This window comes from Glycine soja, chromosome 3 (genome assembly GCF_004193775.1).
Source record: "Glycine soja cultivar W05 chromosome 3, ASM419377v2, whole genome shotgun sequence".
Classification (NCBI taxonomy): Eukaryota; Viridiplantae; Streptophyta; class Magnoliopsida; order Fabales; family Fabaceae; genus Glycine; species Glycine soja.
The window spans coordinates 4,045,621-4,065,411 of record NC_041004.1 but is presented as its reverse complement, the minus strand read 5'-3'; the positions used below and the strand labels follow the sequence as shown (position 1 = coordinate 4,065,411).

At 36.4% G+C, this 19,791-nt stretch overlaps 1 long non-coding RNA gene and 1 pseudogene across 1 annotated transcript; one reads left to right on the top strand and one right to left on the bottom strand.

Annotated features, from left to right (window-relative positions):
• Window positions 1-342: 342 nt before the first annotated feature.
• On the bottom strand, window positions 343-1,517 carry LOC114405950. Its single transcript, XR_003665314.1, has 2 exons — window positions 1,396-1,517; window positions 343-1,310 (listed from the first exon to the last, which is right to left on the bottom strand). It is a non-coding gene; the product is annotated as an uncharacterized LOC114405950 (long non-coding RNA).
• A 10,531-nt stretch (window positions 1,518-12,048) lies between these two features.
• Window positions 12,049-16,261, top strand: LOC114405949 (annotated as a pseudogene).
• Window positions 16,262-19,791: the final 3,530 nt, after the last annotated feature.

Sequence of the window (19,791 nt, the reverse complement as noted above, 5' to 3'; positions counted from 1 at the left end):
AGAAAAGTAATATAAAATATTATATTAAAATTAAAATAATTTTAATACGAATAAAACAATTAATCATATTTCTAATTTATGCGTTATGTTTTTAAGCTGAAAAATAAAATTAACAGAAAATATTTGGGTTTAGTTAAATTTATTAGTATTTGAGTTTAGAAGGGAGTAAATTGAAACACACTCTTAAATTAGTATTCGAGTTTCTCCATCAAAGAAGGCTATTTGAGTTTTATATTTTTATTCTGACATCAAATTCTTTTATATGTGTAGACTATATTTGAGATATTTTTCGCTTTGAATTTCTGTCATGATTTTGTTATTATTAAATAAAGTCTTGCTAGGTTGAGAAATCAAATATTTATAAATTTCTCTTGATCTTAACTTTAAAGTTTAGACTGATGAGATTTTTTCACATTCTAAAACAATTTTTTCACAAATAATGCATCAAGAGGAGCCAGTTCTTGGTCTTAGTTCCGAGTAATGGTAGACTTCTCTAACCCCCTTTTGAACCAAGAACTTTCCATGATTTTGGCAATTGATATCCTTGTCTTTGGGTTTGGATCCAAGATTTTCGACAGCAATCTGCGTACATCTGGTGCAAACCAGTTAGGAAATTTGAAGTCTCCCCTGCCAATAGAACATACAAGATCACCCCACATGACCATATATCAGCTTTGGCTCCATCATAACCCCTTCTGTTTATCACTTCCGATCCGGAGCAACATAGGCAGGGGTACCACATGTACTGTGGAGTAATCCATCTTGGTTTTGCTGGCCATTACCTCATAAAGCTCAACCACATGTGGATGCCTGATTAGCCTCATCACTGAAATTTCACGCTTAATCTGATCAATCATCCCAACTTTCAGAATCTTGTCCTTGTCAGTAATCTTAATGGCCACACTCATGCCAGTTATGATGTTCCTAGCATGGTAGACTTTCGCAAAGGTTCCTTGGCCTAATAATCTCCCCAGTTCATATCGTTGCATAAGCAAAGCACACCTCCTTTTTGCTCCATTTCTAGAAACACTTTGTGGTGAAAACCAATATCAATAGCACTAAGTACAGGCAATCATGCGGCCAGAAGCAGGAAACTCAAAGCTCAACCATCTTCACAATCATTGTGTTTGGATATTGCACAATGGCTGAGATTTCTTCGCACCTCAGTCGCTCGAGCCAAAAATAGATATGGACAGTGGACTAAAGATCCAATGTCATCAAGGTTGAACAAGGATAGCTCAGATGGAGGCACGAACTCATTAGCCTCGGTGAAGGAATTCTTAACTGTCAAGCACATCTTTCAGCATTCCCTGATTTTGGTGATGACACTAGAGAACAATGAAGAATATGGACTTCTTGGAATGTTTGAAGAATAATTAAGGAATGAAGCAGCACCTGGTTAGCCTTCCAATTACCCAGCAGCAGAATATACAATGAAAGACACACCTGAAAGAAAGATGAACAAATTTAATAAGTTGGGATGATTGTCAGAGAATCTAATCTCCTGAATGAAATTCTTGAAACTTCTACAAACATAACCAGCATAACAATTTTTAAAAATTGCCGTTAAGAGAAAAAGGCAAATAAACACAAACACCCCTCTCACCAAGAGAGAGCTTAACTCATGAAAACAACAACCATCCACCTATACCAGAATTTGGTTTTAAAATATCATAATTTTTTACTATTTATTTTTAAAAATGTTATTATTTTAAAAAATTGACCGAATGTCCGCTTAGATCTTCTCATGCTACACAAAAACCAAGTTTAACAAATATTACACATTTTATAATAATTTATGTGTTTTTTCTTTCACATGAAATGTATAGCATGTTGAAAATCAGTTTGGGAAATAAAAAATCATGTCTGAGATATAACTAGTAGCTTCATGAAATCACATTCCCAGAGAGAATCACATCGGTGATGTGAAACCAAACACGCTAATAAACTACAAATAACTCAGAAACATAAAATTTAAATCCCCTACATCATGATAACCGATATTTCTCACGAAACAAACAAAGAGAAAAAGAGACAATTTAGAAATAAAAAATCACTTTAAAATTCACAATAATAAAATCGAAAAGTTTAAAAATCTTGAAGGCAAAAATGAATCCAGATTTCAATTTTCCTGCAAGATGGTTTGAGAAGACCTCTCTCTTGTGTTCATTTTTTGTTTAAAGGCCTTTGTGTTCTTTGCTTTATGGTGCAATGAGAGGAATGATGACGATAGAGGCGTTATAACTAAGAAGGAGGAAGAAAAGACAGAAGTTGTTGTCAAGTTTAATAAATAAGAGCATAAGAGAATATTCTAACACCTTCTAGTTCTAACTTCTAAGCTGTTTCTCAAACCCACATTGTTAGCATATAAAAATGTTGTCTCAAGCATGTTTTTAATCATTTTAAAGACCAAATACTATAGTATGGTATATTTTTTATCTTTATGTATTAAAAATAATAAATTTTTTTATTAAATGTTCTTTAAGCATTGACTAGTATTTATAAAAATGATAGAGTAAAATATTTAATTTGTTACATTTAATAAGGGAGATTTTCATAATAAAAAAATTCTTAATTTCAATAAAAATACATTTGATGATCTACTTTTTGTAGTATAAAAATTTTGTATAACATTAGAAATTAAGAAATGTAAAGTCATAAAAAGGAATATCGGTATACTCTATATTGTTTCGAATATTTGTACTATCCATTTTATAGTAGTATCGAATAAGTAAAATTCTATTAAAATTTTTCACACAAATAAAATCACGTGAGATCTCAATATTATGATTGGACAAGATTTTCCTCATGAATGATAGAATCTAAATTTGATTTGATTTTTGCTTGCTAGTTGATTTTTTCTTCATCTTTCTTACAATTTCAATTAAAAATTTAACAAATATATCTTATATATACATATATAAATAGATTTTAATGCATTAATATACTTAAATTAGATACATTGTCTGTAACAACCTTTGTGAATGATAAGAAATGTTTGGTCAACTAAATAAGTTAATTTGCACTCATGCATACAATCGCTTCACTTGAACTTAACTCAATTGTCGTCATTATTATTATAGGGAGTGAAAAGAAATGCAAAATTCTCATTACAAAAAAATAGTCATTCCATAAAAAAATAGCCATAAAAGGTCTTGTTAATAAATATTCTTAAATACTAAGAAAACTTAAAACTTAAAAATGTTAAATAAAAATATAATATTAGAATATTAAAATTGTTTGAAATTTAATTTCATTCAAACAATTTGCTTTTTTAAAAATCTTAACAATTCCACTTGTTACAATGTGACAAAACATTCAAGGAAGAAAAAACAAAGTTAACTTAGATGTGGGAGTGAGAAATAGGACAACAAATGGTGCTATAAAAGTAATGTCTTGTTAATAAATAGAAAAAATAAGTAATATAATAAAAGTGTAAATCAAATTTAAAACTTCATTCAATATTATTTTATCATCTATAATAACTATAATAATTATCTTAAAAATTATATTAATGATGATATATGAGTGAATAATAATATAAAATTACTTTATACTTAATGCATGGGTTTAAATTATAGTAATATTTTTAAATATTAAATAAAAATATAATAATAGTATATTAAAATTTTTAAACATACTGTATTGTTTATCATTCAAACTTTTTGGTCCTTTATTAAATCTTAGTAATAGCTCCCTTGTTATTGTGACACTCTCAGCCCCTCACATATATACTAATAAAGGAATAAAAGTTTAAATATTAATTAAAAGTATTTTAAAACATTTTTAAATACAAGTCTTTCAAAGGGGTAAAAGGTTCACATTCACTTTCTTCTACATCATATTCAAACTTGTCCAAATAAATAATAAAGTCATCTCGACTCAAACAAGGTTGTCTAAGCTTCATACAATTAATATATAACATATATCCTAATGTCACATTCTATCAGAGTGTTGTGTTCTCGTGTCCTCTAGCATGAGGTTCTTCATAGTCATTCACCTATCTGCTCCCCCGAACATAAAGTTCAAAATCATCACAGGATTCAAACATAAACAGCAAACCGGGAGTGAGTTATCACATTTCTAACTACTAGAGAGAAACAAGACAACATATAATAGCCAAATACAATTTACTTAGCATATCTCACATTATTTCATCACTTTGTCATTCAAAATTCACCTTTCAATCATCAATCACAATACACAAGAATCACACACTCCTATCAAGACATAATAACACATCAATTTCATAATAAACAATTAGAAAGCGTATGCAATAGTTATGCTAAGACTCAAGTCTATATGCAATGTGGTATCATGTGAGTGAAAAACCTCATCAGGCGCATAGGAGTACATGACAAGATAAACCACACACTAGCAAGTCAAGTCACTCTCACTAGGTAATATTATAGGGAGACCAGTCAGGGTCACAGTGTTTTGTGAGAATGTTCCAACCATATGGGATCAGCATAGGCTTAAAGGAACACTCAAACCGTGTGACCCCCAAGGCCTACACTCTGAAGAATTCGTCAGGTTCTCTCCCTCCTGATTCAGGTCCAACCCAGAAAACATTTTAGCACACAGACTCTGTCTATGAACTGTACAAAACACACGACTCCTCAATTGTTCTCAAATATTTTTAACTCGTCGCCCTTAAAGGGTCTTAGCATTAACTCACCGCCCTTAAAGGGTCTTATAATTAACTCAACGTCCTTAAAGGGTCTTATAATTAACTCATCTGCTTTTAAGGGTCTTATAATTAACTCACCGCCCTTAAGGAGTCTTAAAGTCGTGTGATTGTACAATTCATAGTTCATAATTCAATGCAAACAACATCACAATCACGTGCATACTCAATTTATCACATACACTCGATCTCAATCACAATGACATAATCTCAATTTAACACGTCATCACACTTCATAAATCACATATGAACTATGCAATACACACAATTACTCAATTATTTTCAAAATCATTTTAACTCGTCGCGCTTGTGATTAAACTCATCAGGTTCCCACAATGGATCCCATCACAATACTCGTCGTGCAAAACTCGTTGCCCTTAAAGGATCTTACAGTTGTGTGATTGCACAATTCATAGCTCACAACACAATACACATCTCAATATATATGTATTCCGTCATTCATCACGTGTTCAATTCACTACATACTCACAATTTGAATCATCATTTCATATTCTCAATATAACAATTTATACAAAAGACTATCACAACATGGGGACTAAAACTCCTCAAATAATATTACACAATTATATCAAAATCATAGGTCGAAATATACAAATATCAAGAGCACAATTTATTAAGCAATTCTCATTAGAGCATCAATATTTTATTTATAATCATAAAGGAAAAATTGCAATTTAATAAACATTCCAAAATAAAACCTCAATTTAATCCTCTAAGGATCCCCACACATGTTCTCACTAATCCCCAATTGTGAATAACTCATCCCTTACCTCTAAGAGGACTCACGTGTCTTCTGAAAATGATAGCGGCATCTCTAGCAAGTTCCTAAGATTCCTCAATTTCTTCCTTTGGTTGCTCTGATAGGGTTCCCAAACGTTAGAGAGAATGAGAAGAGATTGAAGCCTCCATTTGTACTATCTTCGTTCGATTCCTTTTTCTCCCTTCACGAATATTATTTTGCAAATCCCAATGGTGAAGCTGTGAAAAATTGAATTTCGCACAAAATATCAAAATTTCACAACAATCCAACGGTTAACGAAACCAGAATCATAGTTTTACCGAGACAGCTCTGGGTTTCTGCGGGAAAGGAAAAGGCTACAATGCGAGGTATATTTCTCTTAGCTCAGACGTTATATCGAAATTCCCAACGGTGAGAATGCTCGTAATTGGGTTGCAAACATGCTGTTTAAATTTCACGACGATCCAACGGTGAATGAGTTCGACATCATTATTTTTCTGAAACAGATTTGGTGGCCTACGGGAAAAAGAGAGGGTTTTGGGAGAGGAAGAGAGAAAAAACGAAATTAAGAGATAGAGGAGGCTGAGGAGTGAGTCTTAAAACTGACCTAGCATGTTGCTATTTATAATTAGGAGTATTCACGACCTATTATTTACTTTATTTATTTATTTTTATTATTTTATAAAAAAAGAAACTCTATTTTATTCTCTTAATAAAATATCCTTTTTATTTTCTCTCAAACTATTATTTTATTATATATATTTTTATTTATTTATTTAATTATAAAACATCATTATTCTCTAAAATTTTATTTACAAAAAAAATGGGACATTATAGTTACAAAGTGACAAAATCTTTTAGGTATGAGATTGGTGAGAATTAGGGACAATGAAAATGATGCTATGCCAAACATCGTTCAACACCTAACCACAAGGCGGACTCTTCCCATGACTAGTAGCAAGGTCATCCAATCAGATGGTGCCACGTGGTGGATGACATTGGTGAAATCAACTTATTTTTGGAATAAAAATATTCAAATATAAATTACATTTGTGAAATCAACTTTTGTACTGTTCATAGAAACACATGTACAATCTGCTTTAATACAACTTGTCTTACAGACCATTAAAGACAGGAACTTAAATACGCACAGTACCCTTGCAGCCATCCATACATATCACAAAGAAAAGGGATCAGTGTTTTGTGAAACCTGCAAGCAATTTCAGAAAAGAAAGAAAAAAACATACACCACTGCTCCACACGGTTTGGAAGCAGAAATGAAACTAGTCTAAAGTGAGGTGACATTTAAAGCGAGAAAGCTGGCCATCACTAACTTTAATTAAAGCATTTTAGAAATATAATCCATTTTTTTTAAAATTAACAGTAGAAATATCATCACTCTTTAAATCTCTTGAGTCTTTAGTTTGGAGGAGCAAAATTCAAAATAGAAATATCAAGAAAGCAACGTGTGGGGGACAAAATGACGTAATGAGACTCCCAAAAAGCATCTAGGCCAACGTCATAAGTCACCCACCACCACCATAATAATACAAATAATAAATAAAAAAACCGTTCATAGCAACCAATTCCTTGCCTTCGTCTTTCTACTCTGATGTTGACAAGAGGATCAAGGTGAACAAAGGAAAACTCATTCTCATTGAATGTGAAAAGGGAAAACTCTATCTTATTACAGATAGGATTAGGCCTTATATATTAATCTATACAAGGTGAGAAATCTTCTAACCTCCTAACAGAATTGTAACTAACTAATTACAAAACTAACTAATTTAGATATATACAAATCTAATGGTAATAAAGCTGATAGCTCCCCTCAAGTTGGATGGTGTATGCTGCACAATCCCAACTTGGACATCATGGAGGAAAAAGAGGGAGAGTGAAGGGGTTTAGTAAACACATCAGCCAGTTGTGACTGCGAAGGAACTGGGAGGAGGTGGATCAGTTTTGACTGCAGTTTTTCTCGAATGATGTGGCAGTCCAGTTCAATATGCTTGCTGCGTTCATGGAATGTTGGATTGTGGGCAAGATATATGGCAGATTTGTTGTCACAATAAACTGAAGCTGATTGGGGAAAGGTAATGTTAAGATCTTGGAACAAGTATTGTAACCACTGTAACTCACATGTTAATGAGGCCAACGCACGATACTCTGCCTCAGTAGATGAACGAGAAACAGTGTTTTGTTTCTTAGATTTCCAGGAAATGAGAGAGCTACCAAGTAAAACACAGTAGCCGGTGATGGATCGCCTAGTATTAGGACAGCAAGCCCAATCGGAGTCAGCAAAACCATGGAGTTGAAGTGGGCTGTGACTAGAGAATAGAATTCCCTTGGCAGGACAAGATTTTAGGTACCTTAGAGTTCTTGTAGCAGCTTGATAATGAGGCACTAAGGGATTTGAAACATATTGACTAAGGTGTTGAACAGAGAAAGAGATGTCTGGCCTTGTGTGAGTCAAATAAAGAAGCCTGCCAATGAGTCTTCTATAGCCAGAAGGATCATCAAAGGGAACACCATCAGTGGCAGATAATTTGGTGTGAGGATCAAGAGGTACTGAAGCCGGTTTGGAACCCAAAAATCCAGTATCTTCAAGTAGCTCAAGAGTGTACTTTCTTTGATTTAGGAAAATACCAGAAGATGACCTTGCAATTTCCAGGCCAAGAAAGAATCGAAGTTGACCAAGATCTTTGATCTTAAATTGTTGATCAAGGAATAGTTTGACAGACTTTATCTCTTCCATGGAAGTGCCTGCTAACACAATGTCATCAACATAGACTAATAGAGCTGTAAAGGAAGTGCCATCAGACCTGACATAAAGGGAATGATCTGCTTGAGAGACTTGATAGCCCAAAGAAGTAAGAGCAGTAGAGAGTTTGGAATACCATTGACGGCTAGCTTGCTTCAACCCATATAAGGACTTGTTCAATTTGCATACCTTGGAAGGGGAAGAAGCATCATAACCAGGAGGAAGAGACATATAAACCTCCTCATTCAAGTCACCATGCAAGAAAGCATTGTTGACATCCAGTTGTTCAAGATGCCAACCCCTAACAGCAGCAACAGCTAGTAAAACACGTACTGTAGTCATCTTGGCTACTGGGGAAAAAGTGTCAAAGTAGTCAACACCCTCCATCTGAGTGTAACCTTTGGCCACAAGCCTGGCCTTGTACCTTTCTATTGTGCCATTGGCATGATACTTGATTTTATATACCCATTTGCAACCTACTGGAACCTTTCCACAAGGAAGATCCACAACAGTCCAAGTTTTATTTACCTCAAGAGCTGTAATCTCAGCATCCATGGCCTTCTTCCAACAGTCAAATTTGGAAGCTTGGTTATAGGTTTTGGGCTCAATGGTGGAAGAAATAGAGCAACAAAATATTTTGTAATCAGGAGAACAATTATTATAAGATAAAACAGAAGAAAGGGGGTAAGCAACATTACTTGAAAACTGATTGGTACAGCTAGATATGACATTGCAGTGATAGTCCTGTAAATAACCAGGAGGTCGTTTTGGACGAGTTGACACTCTGGTAGATAAGGGTAAGGGTGGCTCTAAAGTAACAGGAACATTAGTAATGTGGGATGATGTTTGATCTATTGAATTTTGATCAAGATCAGAAGTAGGATGAGTAGGATGAGCTGTAGCAGCAGGGGTAGGTAAGGAACTAGAGTCCAAAGTGTGATCTATGGGTGGAATGGATGCAGGGCTGGTGCTTGTACTGTCTATCAAACCGGTGGATAAAGGAGAGGAGTCCACACAAGGATGAGGTGAGATGTCCAAAGGATCATCATAAAGTGGAAAATTAGATGGAGTATTTGAGGGAGTGGGTCCAGGAACAGTTTTGAAAGGCAAACAATGCTCATAGAAAATAACATTGCGTGAGAGGAAAATATTGTGTGAGTGAAGGTCATAAAGTATGTAGCCTTTAGTACCATCTTTGTAACCAATGAAAACACATTTTCTGGCTCTAGAGTCAAATTTGGTACGATGTGCTTGTATAGTAGTGGCATAGGACAAACAACCAAAGACTTTAAGGTGGAGAAGGGTAGGTGGTAATTTGAATAACAATTCATAAGGGGATTTAGACTTAAGTAAGGGACTAGGAATTCTGTTTATAACATGGACAGCATGTTGAACACAAAAATTCCACATAGTGAGAGGAACATTGGAATGAAAAAAGAAGGACCTAGCCACATTCAAAATATGCTGGTGTTTACGTTCAACTACACCATTCTGTTGAGGGGTCTCAACACATGATTTTTGATGGATAATCCCCTTAGATAGAAAGAAATCATTTAAGGCAAATTCAGTCCCATTGTCAGATCTAAGACATTTTAAGGATGTGTTGAATTGATTTTCTAGATAAGCAACAAAGTTAATAATGTGGTTTTTAGTTTCACTTTTATTTTTGAGAAAAATGACCCAGGTAAATCTGGAATAATCATCTACTAAGGTGAGAAAATATTTATGTCCTAGAAGGGAAATGGTGGAATATGGACCCCAAACATCAGCATGCAATAGTTCAAAAGGAGATAAAGAAGTAGTAATGCTATTAGGAAAAGGAAGCCTCTTTTGTTTAGAAAAATGACAGCTGTCACAAGGTGACATGTTGTTCTTACAAGGTATGAAAGGAAATTGTTTAGAAATAGCTTGCATACCAGAATTTGATACATGTCCTAATCTGGAATGCCAAAGCTCAAAAGAATGAGAAGAAATTGAATTACAAGAACGAATCATATCAGCAGTATCTATCACATACAATCCTCTTTGAAGCTTAGCTGTACCAATCGTTTCCAGAGAATGATTCTGCAAAATCTTGCACAAATCAGTAGTGAAACTTAAATGGCAATTATTTGTACTAGCTAATTTTGTGACAGACATCAAATTGACATGAAAGCAAGGAATGTAAAGAACATGATGGATAGTAATTAAAGGTGAGATAACTACACTACCAGAGATGGAAGCTAGAACCTGTGATCCATTGGGTAAAGAAACAGGGACAGGGACAATGTTTTGATAAGTGGTAAGAGAGGAAAGATCAAAAGTAATATGATCAGTAGCACCGGTATCTAGTATCCAAAGAGAAGGATTCTTACCATTTGGATTGGAGGAAGGGGAATGCAAAGCAAAGGGAGATGTGGTTACTAAATTGGCCTTTGGTTGAGAACCAACTTTTGACTGTTGAAGAGCTTCAAGAATGCCTTGGTACATCTCTTGTGTAAATTGAAAACTGGACTGTGCAGAGGAACCTTGTTGGGTTGATTCCAGAGCAGAAGCATTTGAGGTATTGTTGGCCTGAGATGATGATGATGAATTCTTGGACTTATTGGTCTTGTATCCGGGAGGGTAGCCAATCTTCTCAAAACAATTGTCGACGATGTGATTTGTTTTGCCACAGTGAGTGCAAACTCGATTACCACCTTTAGAAGAGCCCTTGCCTTTGTTGTAATATCCCCCTTTACCATTGAAATTGCTCTGATTGGAATTGACTTGCATAGCCATAGCAGAGTCAGAAGTAGCTTCAGAGACTGAATCAGAATTAGAGCCTAGCATTTCACGTTCTTGTTGAATAACCAGGGAGAAAACGTGATCAATGTCCGGGAGAGGATTCATCATCATGATTTGTGATTTAGAATGCGAAAACCGGTCATTCAAGCCTTTAAGAAAGCGAATAACGTAATCTTGTTCGCGATAAACCCTAACAGAATCAATTCCACCACAAGAACAGGGAATTGAGCACTTACAGTGAGGGATTGGACGATAATTCTCCAATTCGTCCCAGTAGATCTTCAATTGAGTGAAGTAATCAGATACATCAAGCGTTCCTTGACGGAAACGATACAGATCCTCTTGTAGATCGGAAATGCGGAAGATATCACTCTGAGAAAACCTAATACGTAGATTCTTCCAAACACCAGCAGCGGTATCGATCCAAAGTACCGATTTTGCGATGGAATCAGAAATTGATCGGTGAATCCAAGCGAGAACCATAGTGTTGCAGCGGATCCACGGTGCATATAACGGATCGGAAACGGGAGGTTTGGGAAGAGATCCATCGATGAACTTGTCTTTGTTCTTCGAAATTAACGCGATGTGCATCGAACGGGACCAAGTGTGGTAGTTCTTGGCCGTTAAAGAAGGAGAAACAAGAACTAGAGCTGGATTCTCATTCGGATGCAGATAGTATGGATTCGCAGAGTTTGTAGAAAAATCAACGAAGTTCTGGAGTGCCATTGATGAAACTTCAAAAGAAAGAATGGATCAAAAGATAGAAGGAGATCAAAGATTCAACAGAAAAGGGAAGAATAACAATTTTGGAAGAAGTGCAACAATGGCTACCAGAACTCATGTGAGCTCTGATACCATGTTGACAAGAGGATCAAGGTGAACAAAGGAAAACTCATTCTCATTGAATGTGAAAAGGGAAAACTCTATCTTATTACAGATAGGATTAGGCCTTATATATTAATCTATACAAGGTGAGAAATCTTCTAACCTCCTAACAGAATTGTAACTAACTAATTACAAAACTAACTAATTTAGATATATACAAATCTAATGGTAATAAAGCTGATATCTGATCATCTTTTGTTCTTGAGATAATGGCAGCAGCAGTGGTAGGTGGTGCCTTTCTCTCTGCTTTCCTTGATGTGCTTTTCGACAGGCTGGCTTCACCTAAGTTTGTTGACTTGATCCTTGGAAAGAAGCTTAGCAAGAAGTTGCTTCAAAAGTTGGAGACCACTATCAGAGTGGTTGGAGCTGTGCTTGATGATGCCGAGAAGAAACAGATCACAAACACCAATGTCAAACACTGGCTCGATGATCTCAAAGATGCTGTCTATGAGGCCGATGACTTACTCGACCATGTTTTCACCAAAGCTGCCACCCAAAAGAAGGTAAGAAACTTTTTTTCTCGCTTTCCCGATAGGAAGATTGTTAGTAAGTTGGAGGACATAGTTGTCACACTTGAGTCTCATTTAAAACTCAAGGAGAGTCTTGATTTGAAAGAGAGTGCAGTGGAGAACTTGTCATGGAAAGCTCCATCAACATCTGTGGAAGATGGATCTCATATATATGGTAGGGAGAAAGATAAGGAGGCCATAATCAAGTTGTTGTCGGAGGATAACAGTGACGGTAGAGAAGTGTCTGTGGTTCCTATTGTGGGCATGGGTGGGGTTGGAAAAACTACTTTGGCCCAACTGGTGTACAATGATGAGAATCTGGTAGAGATATTTGACTTTAAGGCATGGGTTTGTATTTCTAAAGAATTTGATGTTCTGAAGATCACAAAAACTATGATAGAGGCTATTACTGGAGAGCCTTGTAAATTGAATGATCTGAATCTACTTCATCTTGAATTGATGGACAAGCTGAAAGATAAAAAATTCTTAATTGTCTTGGATGATGTTTGGACAGAGGATTATGTTGATTGGAGTCTTATTAAGAAACCATTTAACTGTGGGATTAGGAGAAGTAAGATCCTTCTAACAACCCGCAGTGAAAAAACAGCATCTATAGTCCAAACTGTTCACACCTATCATCTAAACCAATTGTCGAATGAAGATTGTTGGTCAGTGTTTGCGAACCATGCGTGTCTTTCCTCTGAATCGAACGAGAACACAACAACACTCGAAAAAATTGGAAAGGAGATTGTTAAAAAGTGCAACGGACTGCCTTTAGCAGCACAGTCGCTTGGAGGCATGTTGAGAAGAAAGCATGACATCGTGGATTGGAATAATATTCTCAATAGTAACATTTGGGAACTTTCTGAAAGTGAGTGTAAAGTTATTCCAGCACTGAGACTTAGTTATCATTATCTCCCTCCACATTTAAAACGGTGCTTTGTTTATTGTTCCTTGTATCCACAAGATTACGAATTTGAAAAAAACGAATTAATCTTGTTGTGGATGGCCGAAGATCTTTTGAAGAAATCAAGCAAAGGTAGGACTTTAGAAGAGGTTGGTCATGAGTATTTTGATGATTTGGTTTCGAGATCATTTTTCCAACGTTCAAACACAAGTAGAAGTAGTTGGCCTTATGGCAAATGTTTTGTGATGCATGACCTCATGCATGATCTAGCCACATCACTCGGTGGAGATTTTTACTTTAGATCAGAAGAACTTGGGAAAGAAACAAAGATCAAGACCAAGACTCGTCATTTGTCATTTACGAAATTCAATTCTTCAGTCTTGGACAACTTTGATGTTGTTGGTAGAGCAAAATTTCTGAGAACTTTCTTGTCCATTATCAATTTTGAAGCTGCTCCATTCAACAACGAGGAGGCACAATGTATCATAGTGTCGAAGCTTATGTAGAGAGTTTTATCATTTCATGACTTCCAAAGTCTGGATTCTTTGCCTGATTCAATAGGTAAATTGATCCATCTGCGCTATTTAGATCTCTCTCGTTCAAGTATAGAAACACTGCCAGAGTCAGTGTGTAATTTGTACAATCTGCAAACTTTGAAGTTGTGTTGTTGCAGAAAACTGACTAAGTTGCCTAGTGACATGTGCAATCTTGTTAACTTGCGTCATCTTGATATTTCTTATACTCCTATAAAAGAGATGCCGAGAGGAATGAGTAAATTAAATCATTTACAACGTCTGGATTTCTTTGTTGTGGGCAAGCACGAAGAGAATGGGATCAAAGAATTGGGAGGACTTTCAAATCTTCGTGGTCAACTTGAAATTAGGAACTGGGAGAATGTTTCCCAAAGTGATGAAGCGTTGGAGGCAAGGATGATGGATAAAAAACACATTAATAGTTTACAGTTGGAATGGTCTAGATGTAACAACAACAATACCAACTTCCAACTTGAAATAGATGTGCTTTGCAAGTTACAGCCTCACTTTAACATTGAATCGTTGGAAATAAAAGGTTATGAAGGAACCAGATTTCCAGATTGGATGGGAAATTCTTCCTACTGCAATATGATTAGTCTAAAATTGCGTGATTGTGACAACTGTAGTATGCTTCCTTCACTTGGACAACTACCTTCTCTCAAGGTCCTTGAAATTTCAAGATTGAATAGGCTGAAGACTATTGATGCAGGTTTCTACAAGAATGAAGAATGTCGTTCTGGGACGTCCTTTCCCTCCCTTGAATCTCTGGACTTTTATGACATGCCTTGTTGGGAGGTGTGGAGTTCCTTCGAGTCAGAAGCTTTTCCTGTGCTTAAAAGTCTTTACATACGTGACTGCCCCAAACTAGAGGGAAGTTTGCCGAATCACCTTCCTGCTCTGACAACACTTTATATAATTAATTGCGAGCTGCTTGTCTCTTCTCTCCCAACGGCTCCCGCCATTCAAAGTTTGGAGATAAGTAAAAGCAATAAAGTAGCACTGCATGCGTTTCCTCTCTTGGTAGAAACTATAGCAGTAGCAGGAAGCCCAATGGTGGAGTCCATGATGGAGGCCATCACTAACTTCCAACCAACTTGTCTCCGGTCTTTAAGATTAATGGATTGCTTGTCAGCCGTATCATTTCCGGGTGGTCGTTTACCTGAATCACTGAAGACTCTGCATATCTCGCATCTTAAAAAACTGGAATTCCCGACGCAACATAAACATGAGTTACTGGAAACACTGTCAATACGAAGGAGTTGTGATTCACTTACATCTCTTCCATTGGTTACCTTTCCAAATCTCCGAGATCTCATAATCACAGACTGTGAAAATATGGAATATCTTTCGGTTTCAGGGGCAGAGTCATTTGAGTGTCTGTGTTATTTGAACATTTGTGAATGCCCCAACTTTGTATCATTCTGGAGAGAAGGATTGCCTGCGCCCAACTTGATTACTTTCAAAGTTTGGGGCTCTGACAAGTTGAAGTCGTTGCCTGAAGAGATGAGTAGTCTTCTCCCAAAGTTAGAATGTCTCGTCATATCCGACTGCCCAGAAATTGAGTCGTTTCCAGAAGGGGGTATGCCACCTAACCTGAGAACAGTTCGGATTGACAATTGTGAGAAACTACTGAGCGGCCTAGCATGGCCATCCATGGGCATGCTTACTGATCTCTATGTTGGGGGTCGATGTGATGGCATCAAGTCCTTCCCTAAGGAGGGTTTGCTGCCTCCCTCCCTTACGTGTCTGTTTCTATATGGATTCTCAAATCTGGAGATGTTGGACTGCACGGGGCTTCTCCATCTCACATCCCTGCAACAATTAACCATAATAAGATGTCCTTTGCTGGAAAATATGGTGGGAGAAAGGCTTCCTGACTCTCTAATAAAATTAACCATAGAGAGATGTCCTTTGCTGGAAAACGATGCCGCATGAAGCACCCTCTAATTTGGCCTAAAATTTGCCACATCCCTGGCATTAAGGTTGACGATAGATGGATTTAGCCACCAAGGATGATCAACAGGTATCTTCTAAGTCTAACCAACTACAAAACTATTTCTGTCAAGGATATGTTTCATTTCATGTCTTTCTCCTTTTACGTTTTACTAAATCCAATTCATTCTGAAATGGAAATTGAGCTTGTATGTATGTTACTGAATCTACAGAGAATCAACAAATTATCAAAGGCAACGTGTGATATCATTTAAATCAAATTCACTGAAGAGTGCTGCTTAACCCCTAGCTTCGAAGAAGTAACAATACAGGTACTAAGAAACAACATTGATAAATACTTAAATATAATGATTCTCTGGAAAAATGTTACACATCATTGTTGTTATTTTCTAACTTAATTTCTCCTTAAGATTATTGAGGCTAGAGTGAAATTCATGACCGTGGGAAACTTTTTTTTTATTTTTTAGATATGGTTGATTGGCCTGGAGAAATTGTACCTACCTGATAACTGTTAAATAATTGTATTTTGATAGTAGAAAATTACTCAAATATTGACCTGAAATTAATTATTTAGCAATTATTTGTGATTAAAAGTTAGAAAATTAATTAAATTGAAATTTTGGTTGCAGATATAAAAATTGGAGGTGTAACAAGCAAAAAGGGCAAAAAAATTAAAGAAAAGAAGAAAATTTGAAGAAGGCCCAACCCAATACACGGGCTTAGCACGCGTCACATGACTAAGTGGGCCAGGAAGTACACGCGCTAAGCGCGGGGTGTCGCGCTAAGCACGCCTACGAAGGCCCAAAGCCCACTTCAGCAGCTATAAATAGAAAATCAGTCCAAAGGAGGAGACCATCATAGAACCCCCTCTCCTAGGGGTTTCATTTACTCCCTTTCTTTTTTCACCCCCTTCTCATTGTAAAGCCCTCATGACCATGAGTGGCTAATCCCTTAGCTAGGGCCCTGACAGGCCTAAAAAGCCAATGATGTATGGAGCATTTCAAGAGTTATCAATAAAAAAAGGAATTCCTTCTAGGTTCTATTATTTTACCGTTCTTTCTTTTTCATCTTGTATCTCGGACCTTATTTTCTGTTAGGGTTTAGTCCACTCGGGAGAGGGTAAAGCCTAATTAGGGGTAAGGAATGAATACTTGAATTTGTTTTAAGGGTTAGGCCACTCGGGAGAAGGTAACGCTTAATAGAACATTAAAAGGAAGAAATTATCGGGTGATCTTTTAGAGGGTTTTTCTTCCATGTTCTTTTATCTGCTTTTCTTTCTTATTTATTTTGCATCTTGGACTTTATTTTCTGTTAGTCTTTAGGCCACTCGGGAGAGGGTAAAGCCTAATTAGGGATAAGGAATGAATGTGTGAATCGGTTTTAAGGGTTAGGCTACTCGGAAGAGGGTAACGCTTAATAGAACAACAAAAGAAAGAAATCATAGGGCTCGCATTGACCCAATGCCCATACTTTAGCAAACATCTAGAATGTAATCTTAGTGCATCTTAGTTATTGAGTCTTCGCAAAGAGCATTTGGAAGATAGGTGATTAAGGTAGGCTTCTCATCATGAGGCATCAGGGGCAGGTAGATGGATAGATGTGGGGCAGAATTCGTTCACTGGTATTGATAACAGACAAATCCTGAATCCATATATCTAGGCTGATTAAACTTGTTAGGCTTTAGCGATTTTAATATATAGATTTTATTCCCTATTTTTATTGTTGGTTTTTCTTAAAAGTAGTTATTCCTTATTTTACTGTTGGGTTTTATTAGGAGTAGTTATTCCCTATTTAGGAGTAAGTATTTAGGCTGAGTAGATTTAGACTTTGTTCTTCCTTTATTTGAATTTCGTAGAAGTAGTTATCTTTATCATATCGCAATTTAAATATTTTATCTTTTATTTTGATCTTTCAATCTTTTATCTTTTTCTTTTATCTTCTAATTTTATCTTTAAATATCTTATCTTTTCTTTTATCTTCTAATTTTATCTTTAAATATCTTATCTTTTCTTTACCTTATCTTCTATCTTTCTTTATCTTTTATTTTAAATTCTTATCTCTTGCTTTTAAATTGAGTTTACATTAATCTAAGTACAAACAAAGTCCCTGTGGATTCGATACTCGGACTTCCGAGAACTTTACTACTTTTGACGATTTGGTACACTTGCCAACGAGTTAACAAGTTTTTTGCGCCGTTGCCGGGGACTTTGTTTTTCATACTTGATTATTTGCATATTCCAATTTTAAAGCAATTAGTTTTCACTTTCTATTTTTTATTTTAACTTCTTTCTTTTTTTTCTATTATTTTTTTTGTGCTTCATTTTTTTTTTCAATTTTTTGTTCTTATTCATTCTTATTTTATTTTTTATATATATATAAAAAAAGATATTTAAGTTTAATTTTTATTCTGTGATAACGTGCACGGTAGTTGTTTCTTTTGTGAACAGTGCACATTCCTTCTCTACAGAACGCATCATGGCAGAAGATCGTCCAAAGAGGATGACGCTAGAGGATTACTCTAGTCCTATTATACCTCAATACTTCACCAGCATAGCCAGACCAGAGGTGCAGGCGGCCAACTTCTCATATCCATATTTCTTGATCCAGCTGATTCAAGGGAATTTATTTCACGGCCTACCAAGTGAAGATCCATGCGCACACCTGGCCACATACATCGACATTTGCAATACGGTGAAGATAGTCGGGGTTCCTGAAAATGCAACACGCCTCAATCTTTTCTCTTTTTCACTAGCAGGTAAAGCAAAAATATGGCTTCGCTCGTTTAAGGGGAATAGCCTGCGGACATGGGACGAGGTGGTGGAGAAATTCTTGAAGAAATACTTCCCAGAATCAAAGACCGTTGAAGGGAAGATGGAAATCTCTTCATTCCATCAATTTCCAGATTAATCCCTCAGCGAGGCACTCGATTGCTTCCATGGGTTACTCAGGAAGACACCTACACATGGGTACAGTGAACCGGTGCAACTAAACATCTTCATAGATGGCCTGCGACCACAATCAAAGCAATTACTAGATGCATCCGTAGGAGGGAAGATCAAGCTAAAGACATCGAAGGAGGCAATGGAACTCATAGAAAACATGGCGGCTAGTGATCATATCATTCTTCGTGATCGCACATATGCACCAACAAAGAGAAGCTTTCTAGAACTCACCACTCAAGATGCAACCTTGGCTCAAAAGAAGTTGTTGTCCCAACAAATAGAAGCCCTGACAGAGACCCTCAACAACAGCAACTACAAGCGGTAAGTCCTTCTCACTTGTCTATTATGCAAGTAAGGGGATGTCACATATGTGGAGGAACACATGAGTCAAGCTTATGCATGGTCCAAGATGATGCATCCAATGAAGTTAACTACATGGGCAGTCATAATCATCAAGGATTCCATCAAAGAGGACCACCAGGATTCTATCAGAGCGATAATTTTTTGCAGGACCACGATTGGAGATATTATCCAAGTAATAACTTCAACCAAGGGGGTTCACCTTATCAGCATCCTAGCCAGGGTCAGAGTCACCAAGAGAAGCCGCCTATCAGTATAGAGGAAATGCTATTAAGCCTCATCCAAGAAACATGGGAGACAAGGGCATTCATCCAAGAAACAAGGGCAAACACTCAGGAGATAAGGGCATTCATCCAAGAAACAAGGGCAAACACTCAAGAAACAAAGGCATTGATCCAGGAGATGAGATCACACCAAAAGAACACAGATGCAGCCATCAGAAACCTGGAGATACAAATAGGCCAACTAGCTGAGTCAATTGTTGAAAAGCCCATTGAAACCTTTGTGGTAAACGCTGAGATGAAGCCCAAAGAGGATTGCAAGGTAAGCTTCACTGAGAGAGAAGAGGAAGAAAAGAAAACTGAGGAAGATGTGCGTGATGAGGAAAGAGAAAAAAAGGAAGAAGGAGAAAGAAATGAGGAGAAGGCACAACAATGGGAGAAGTACTCACAAGTAGAAATTCAACAAGGAAGCATTCTCCAAGTCAATACCCCTCCTCATTAACTTAT